The sequence below is a fragment of the Taudactylus pleione genome, unplaced genomic scaffold (assembly GCF_031769625.1).
Source record: "Taudactylus pleione unplaced genomic scaffold, aTauple2 ptg000061l, whole genome shotgun sequence".
NCBI lineage: Eukaryota > Metazoa > Chordata > Amphibia > Anura > Myobatrachidae > Taudactylus > Taudactylus pleione.
In genome coordinates this window covers 4627842-4636419 of record NW_028284463.1, presented here as the reverse complement: position 1 = coordinate 4636419, position 8578 = coordinate 4627842, and the positions used below count along the sequence as shown (strand labels likewise).

General features: G+C 38.4%; 1 non-coding gene across 1 annotated transcript; it reads left to right on the top strand.

Annotated features, from left to right (window-relative positions):
• Nucleotides 1-6285: 6285 nt before the first annotated feature.
• Nucleotides 6286-6395, top strand: LOC148534972 (small nucleolar RNA SNORA11). Its single transcript, XR_015876476.1, has one exon. It is a non-coding gene; the product is annotated as a small nucleolar RNA SNORA11 (small nucleolar RNA).
• The last annotated feature ends 2183 nt before the right edge of the window (nt 6396-8578 follow it).

Genomic DNA, 8578 nt, shown 5'->3' with positions numbered 1-8578 from the left:
ACAGTTTGTCATAGAACTGTTACATTTTTGTTGCTATTATAAAAGCAACAAATACTTGCAGAATACAAGACTATGGGAATTTTAGATTGATGTATAAATTAACAACTGATATTCTGTGTGATTAAAACTATACGATTGTGTGACTGTATAACATATAGATAATCTTGGGAAACACTGAACTTATATTGAAAATACATATTCCCAGACTTAAGAAAATTAAGTGAATATAGTGTGAAATTGAAATACCAAAACCAACTATTAGGTATATACTTAAAGTCCCAGGTACTGTGATAACACACGTGTAAAAGACCGATGGCAGGTGAAATTTGAAATCACTTTTTCTTATATATATTTATACACATCTTGTTCTATTTCTTTATTTTAAATATTTCGCCTTTCTTTTCAATATTTGGACCTAGAACAATTCTTTTAATAAAATCAATAAAAGTTATATTTTATTATGTAATCAGAGAAACTATCGAATAATACATTACAGCCCTATGTGCACCAGACATTTATCTTTTCTTTTTCTTATCTATAAATACTGCATTATCTAGTTGCTTCCCTTGACGTGTTTATCCCCTCTCACAGGGGTTTTATCAAAAGGTAATGTCAGTCCTATGCACATAGGATGACAATTTTTGTGAGTGAGCACTAATCAAAACATAGATGCAACAGCAGTTATCAATTAACTATTGACTGCATGAAAATTAGCTGGACAACGAAAATGTTAAAAAATAGCTCTGAGAGTACATTACACATAGGTAAATTATATAACTATATGTATATCAATCCAAATAAGGCAGAATACTAACAAAAATACACACAATCATATAAATTTTTTGTTGGGTGAAATTTTCTTTATGAAATATAAAAAATAACAAAACAAAAATAAAAATAGGTATAAGATTGAAATGAAAAAAATATACACTATAAAATTAATAAAAAATGGGGAATATATTAAATTATTTAAATATTTTTTTATATAAATTGAGAGTATTGTAAAAAGGTAAATAGAATATATATATATATATATATATATATATATATATATATATTTATATATATACATATATATATATATATATACACAAATCCACAAATGGAGGCACTCAGCAAGACTGACGTATATAATAATAAAAATCCTTTAATCCAATTTGGATTAAAGGACTTTTATTATTATATACTTCAGTCTTGCTGAGTGCCTCCATTTGTGGATTTGTACGTTTTGGGCTATTTGCCCTGGAGGGCACCGGAGCAATATACTTTTGTGGTTGGAGTGCCGATCCAATTTGGATGTTTATATATATATAAGATACATTTACTAGAAACAACACAATAAAAGATAAGATGTTATCTGGTGCACTGATGGGATACAAAATATCCTAATATTGTATCGTAACTCAGAATTCATATAAAATATAACTTTTATTTGGATTTATTAAAATAATAGCTGTGTCCAAAAATAAAGGTGAAATTTAATTAAAATAAAAAAGTATAAAGAAGATGTCTAAACATATGTAAGAAAAATTATTAAGTGGTTTAAAATCCCACCTGTCATTGGTCATTCACACGTATTCAATGTGATACCCAGTATTTATAATGTGTGGTTTGTCAAAAAATACTTGCAGTTTCAATATTGCTGCAGAACATTTATATGACATATATTTGTACCTACACAAAAATTATAACATAGGTAATGTGTATGGGAGATAGTAACACCAGCATATGTTAATTTGGTTTTTGTTTAATGGGGAGTATACAAGAGAAGTAGTTCATATATTGCTGTTGGTAAATTTTTCTCAGGTTCTGCAATGTAATATCGGTATTATAAATAGTCCCAGTATTAATTAGCTTTCTTCCTGCAGTTGATACATCTTATATGTATATACATGTAATATGGATTCTAAATAATAGTATTCTTATGCTGCTGGCATGTGTTGCTTTTTTTGTAATTGCAACAAGGCTGTAACATCCCTCAATAAAGATACATTGCAGATACTCTGTTATCCAGTGGTAAAGTTTCTACCATTTACCAATCTCAGTTTTAGGTACTAGGGTATTAATTATTATACGTATGTTCTATGTTATCCTATATACATGAGTCTTCACCATCTCCCCATGTGCTAGCAGTATATCGTTAAGACACCCCAGCTCACTCAAAGCAGCTAACGGCGAAATGCACGTCGGTGGCATCCGCGTTGCCGCCGGTCAGTGGCACAATTGAATGCCATATACGTTATAAGCACCTAATAATATGTATATGTTAAACCCAGTATGTATATATTTATTGTGTTAGAGAACGAGCGCTAAAACACTGTGGCTTCAGGAGTGAGCTGGGGTGTGTTAACGAAATATTCAGGGATGTTACAGCCTTGTTGCAATTACAAAAAAAGCAACACATGCCAGCAGCATAAGAATACTATTATTTAGAATCCATATTACATGTATATACATATAAGATGTATCAACTGCTTGAAGAAAGCTAATTAATACTGGGACTATTTATAATACCGATATTACATTGCAGAACCTGAGAAAAATTTACCAACAGCAATATATGAACTACTTCTCTTGTATACTCCCCATTAAACAAAAACCAAATTAACATATGCTGGTGTTACTATCTCCCATACACATTACCTATGTTATAATTTTAGTGTAGGTACAAATATATGTCATATAAACGTTCTGCAGCAATATTGAAACCGCAAGTATTTTTTGACAAACCACACATTATAAATACAGGGTATCACATTGAATACGTGTGAATGACCAACGACAGGTGGGATTTTAAACCACTTAATAATTTTTCTTACATATGTTTACACATCTTCTTTATACTTTTTTATTTTAATTATATTTCGCCTTTATTTTTGGACACAGCTATTATTTTAATAAATCCAAATAAAAGTTATATTTTATATGAATTCTGAGTTACGATAGAATATTAGGATATTTTGAATCCCATCAGTGCACCAGATAAAATCTTAACTTTTCTTGTGTTGTTTCTAATAGATGTTATTATAAGATTTCTGGTAGCACCTTCATTTACATAGAATATTGTCTATAAGAAATAGGTGAAGATGATGGGTTCTGGGAGATTATAAGATACTAAATATATTTTTTTTGTAGCTTATATATTGATATATAGATTATTGGTGCGAGATTATATCTGTTGTTTACTTTTAAGATACATTTACTGTACATATACATGAAAAACATAGTTCTAAATAGAAAATGTTTACACCAGAACTATAGATAACTATTATCAAAATAGCCTAATGTCCCTATATTATAAAGATCTAAATATCAAAAATCAAGTATGACCATTTTAAGTGGGGAATAAACTGAATTAATAAAAATTAAAAATAATATATATTAATAGTACTATATAAGGTGCATATATACAGTATATATTATAAGGCCACAGTTGTGCCCTTATATTAAGGCTGAATAGAAACAAACATAAATCTCCATAAAGAATTATAAAGGTGGGGCCAGGGTGTTTAAAGGGAAACACCTCAAAAGCTATTGGAGGTACCAGGTTGAAATTTGGTAAGGCCGGGTAGAACTCACACATGGTGCTGTGTGCAAAATTTCAGGGCAAAAACATAAAAAATTAAGATTTGGAAGTAATCTAAATCTCCAACTGTCACTATTTACTGACATTCTCAAATAGGTCAACTTTTCTGCTGTTTTCTATGGGAGATTTTTGTGAAGGCATAACTCAGGGTAGAGGGCGAATTTAGACTTGGGGTTTGTTTTATTAGGTAGCTATTGTTCCAGAATAGGGCCTCTTGGGGTTCAGGTAATTGAAAAAGTTACAGTTTTTAAACTATTATTTTATTAATTAATTAATTAACAGTTTCTTATATAGCGCAGCATATTCCATTGCGCTTTACAATTGGAAACATTCATAGAACAAAACAGGGTAATAACAGACAGACATAGAGGTAAGAGGGCCCTGCTTGCAAGCTTACAATCTATAGGGAAATAGGCATTAAAACACAAGGAAAGGTGCTATATATTGCAATTTGGTCCGGCCAGAATGCAGAGTTTCTTGGTGGGCTGCATGATCCAGTCACACAGGAATGTCGGCAAAATGTCAAGAGTATGTGAAAGAAAGACAATATGTGAGGTTATGTGTGGACTGTGAAAGGGGATGTAATAAGACATGGAAGCTATGAAGGTTATGTGGTCAGTTCTGGAATCTGATAAGGTTGTCTGATGAGGTGAGTTTTCAGGGAACGCTTGAAGGATTGAAGACTAGAGGAAACTCTTATTGTGTGTGGTAAGGCATTCCATAGAGTGGGTGCAGCCCAAAGAAAGTCCTGTAACCATAAATGGGAGCAAGTAATGCGCGGGGATGAGAGACGCAGATCTTGTGCTGAGCAGAGAGGTCGGGTTGGGAGATATTTTGAGATGAGTGAAGAGATTTATGTTGGTTTAATTCGGTTAATGGCCTTATGTGTAAGTAACAGTATTTTGTATTGAATATGGTACAAAACCGGCAACCAATGGAGGGACTGACAGAGCGGGGCAGCAGACGATGAACATTTGGCGAGGAAGATAAGCCTTGCAGCTGCATTCATAATGGATTGTAATGGCGATAGCCTGTTTTTAAGAAGACCAGTAAGGAGACTATTGCAATAGTCAATGCAGGAAATAATGAGAGCATGGATTAGAGTATTTGCAGTGTCTTGTGTGAGATATGGTTGAATTTTGTATATGTTTTTTAGATGTATGTAGCATGATTTTGAGACAGATTGAATGTGGGGGACAAAGGACAGTTCAGAATCAAGGATGACACCAAGGCAGCGAGCTTGTGGGGTGGGGTGGATTGTTGAGTTATCAACAGTGACAAAGAGATCAGATTGGTAACTGTTATTGGCAAGTGGAAATATAATTAATTCTGTTTTAGAAATATTAAAGTTTCAGGTAGCGAGATGACATCCAAGATGAGATGGCAGAAATACATTCAGTGACATGGACCAATACAGATGGTGATAAATCTGGAGAGGATAGGTAGATTTGAGTATCATCCACATACAGATGGTACTGAAATCCAAAAGAGCTGATTAGTTTATTATAGATTGAGAATAGCAAAGGACCCAAGACAGACCCTTGCGGTACTCCAACTGATAGAGGTAGTGAAGAGGAGGCAGAATCAGAAAAACAAACAGAGAAAGAGCGATCAGATATGTAGGAAGAGAACCAAGAAAGAGCTGTGTCCTTAAGACCTAGGGATTGTAATGTTTGTATGAGAAGAGAGTGGTCAACAGTGTCAAAAGCAGCAGAGAGATCTAGAAGAATTAGAAGTGAGTAATGGCCTTTAGCCTTGGCAGTGACCAAATCATTTACTACCTTAGTCAGTGCTGTCTCTGTGGAGTGCTGGGAACAGAAGCCAGACTGAAGTGGGTCCAATAAGTTGTGGGTGTTAAGAAACTGTGTGAGGCGGGTGTAGACAAGTCTCTCCAGTAGCTTGGAGGGGCATGGGAGCTGGGAGATAGGACGGTAATTAGATAGAGTGTTAGGGTCAGAATTTTGTTTATTTAGAATGGAAGAAATCACTGCATGCTTGAACTGTGATGGAAAGATGCCAGTAGAAAGAGAGAGATTACAGATTTTAGTTAGGGTTGGGATGAGCACAGGAGACATAGCTTTACTAATTTGTGAGGGTATAGGATCTAGAGGAGAGGTAAGAGAGTAGGAGGATGAGAAGAGTGTAGATACTTCATCTTCATTTGTGAGGACAAATGACCACAATTACCTCACAAATCCACCATTATACAGATAGAAAGTTTCAATTCCTTGCGCAGTCACAGTAGGAACCTTCAGCAGGTGTAATCACTGTGGCTTCACTTGGTTGCAGCAAGATGGCTGCCTTTTGCGGGCTGTAGCTGGGAACGGCTCTGGCGGTAAAGAAGCCGGCATTTGCTGCGGCTGGGATGTGGGGGAATGGGGGTTGGAGTTATCAGGAGTTAGCTGCAGCTGGGGATGGTAGTGGGCATTAGTGGCAGCGGTGTAGCAGCAGTGCAGGTGGAGGTGTAGCAGGTGTTAGGACCCAGGGGATGTTGCAGCACACAGATGCAGGCTCAGATCTGGATTATCCGTTATGCCTACATTTGTGTTGAAAAAAAACAAACACAGAAGCCAGAACCGGTCAGTGAGACCTGTATGTGCTTATGTGCTTAATTTAAAAATAAAAACCTGTGTAAAAAAAATGTTATGGCCCCCTCCCACAAAAACAACAACCAGCACCAGGCTTTGGAAAGCCAGTACTGGTTGTGCTAAATACAGGGGACAAATGATGTAGGGATCCCCTGTATAAAGCACAACCAGCATCAAGCTTTTCAGAACCAGTCCTGGTTGCCAAAATATGGGAGACAAATGATGAAGGGGTCCCCTGTATTCAGTGCAACCAGCACTAGGCTTTGAGCCGGCCCGGTTTCTGGTAATACAGGGGAAAAATGTGTAGGGTCCCCCTGTATTTAACAGAACCAGCACTAGACTCTTTCTGGCGGGGGGGTGATGCAACAGCCAAGGGAGCCCTTGCACCGGGCTGCCCAGCCAAAGCATCATCCCTGACTGCTAGTCTGCCCAGGCTGGGGATCCCTGTGAAGCTAGGGACCCCTCAATAAAGGGGACCCCTCTCAAGGGCATTCCAGGCCCAGGCTGATATCCTGGGGCTATCCCTGGCACCCTTGTGTGGTGGGTGTCAGGTTGATTATGTAAAGTGTGGTGCCAGTAAAGTTAAAATATTGGCTTTTGCTGTGGAATTACAGTTCCCAGCAAGCCTCCCCCACATGCTGGTACTTGGATAACTACAAGTATCAGCATGCGGTGCAATACGGGCCTGCTGGTACCTGTAGTTCCACACACAATATCGATGCAGAGAACTCATTGGCTGAGAGAGGCAAGCCTTCCACCTCTTAGCCAATGAGCTGCTCACACCTTTGACTTCAATGCCACGTGAGGTGCTGTGCAGTCAGTCATCGGCTGGGGAGCTGGAGAGAAGACCAGCTAAAGTAATAAGATGCTCAGAAGCCCTGGATGGGCGGCAGCCATGGAAAAGAGCTTAAAGGCTGCCACCCTCCAGGTGAAGACAACATAGAAGTCCTGGGGGAAGCAGCAGCCATGGAAATAGCTTAAAGGCTGCCACCCCCAGGTTAAGGTGCGGCATAATAAAATACTTTAAAAACTAGTTTTTGTTATTTTTCTTTTGCAGGGGTACTATAATTACCAGCGGGCCTTTAATTCCCCACCTGCTGGTACTTGTTCTCAAAGTACCAGTGTGCTGGGATGCTTGCTGGGACCTGTAGTTCTACAGCAAAAGACAATATTTATATTTTCATAAGCACAACTCTACACAATCAACCCAGCATCCACCACCCAGGGGTGCTGATGATAGCACTGGGCTCTCAGCCTGAGCCTGGGGTGCCCAGGGATCCCCAGCCTATGCTGACTAACGGTCAGTTATGCTTCAGCTGTGGGGCCCGGTGAAAGGGCTCCCCTGGCTGTGGCATCACCCCCCACTAGAAAGAGTCCAGTACTGGATCTGGTAAATATAGGGGGACCATACGCATTATTTCCACTGTATTTCCAGAACCAGGACCGACTCAGAGACTAGTGCTGGTTGTACTTAATATAGGGGACCCCTACATCATTTGTCCCCCATATTTTGGCAACCAGGACTAGTTCTAAAAAGCCTGGTGCTGTTTGTGCTTCATATGGAGGACCCATATGTCATTTGTCCCCTGTATTTAGCACAACTAGTACTGGCTTTCCAAAGCCCAGTGCTGGTTGTTTTCTTTGGGGAGGGGACCACACCATATATTTATTTTTACATAGGTGTTTTTTTTATTAACCACAGAAGTACATATGGGTCTTACTGACCCATCCCTGCTTCTATGTTTATTTAAATACAGATATCACAGATCATTCAGATCTGAGCCTGCCTCAGTCTGTGCTACCTCCCCCAGGTCCTGTTGCCTGCACCACTGCCGCCGCTCGCACCCATGGGTCCCAGCCACAGCTAATGCCTGCTATTCCTCAAGTCTGGTGGCAGCTTATGACTGCTTCCTTCCCCCAAGCCCACCACCACTACCACCAACACTGACCTGCCATCTTGGTGCACCGCACCCAAGTGAAGCCACAGTGAGTACACCTGATGGAGGCTCCTACTGAGCTGTGTATCAAGTTGAAACTTCATATCTCTATAATTGCTAATTCATGAGGTAATAATTAAAAACTATAACTTTCTCAATTACCTAAACCCCGAAAGCACCTACCCTGGAACAATAGCTTCCTAGTAAAACAAACCCAAAGTGTAAATTTGCCCCCTATCCTGAATTAAGCCTTCCCAAAAATCCCCCAAAGAGAAGAGCAGAAAATTGGTCCTATTTGAATGTCAGAAAATACTTACTGTTGGAAATTTTAATTACTCCCAAGTCCTCATATTTTGTTTTTGCCATGAAATATGGCATGCTGCACCGAACTACAGTTCTACCAGCCCATGCCAAATTTCATCTTCGTACCTCCAATAGCTTTTGAGGTGAAGCCGCTTAAACACCAT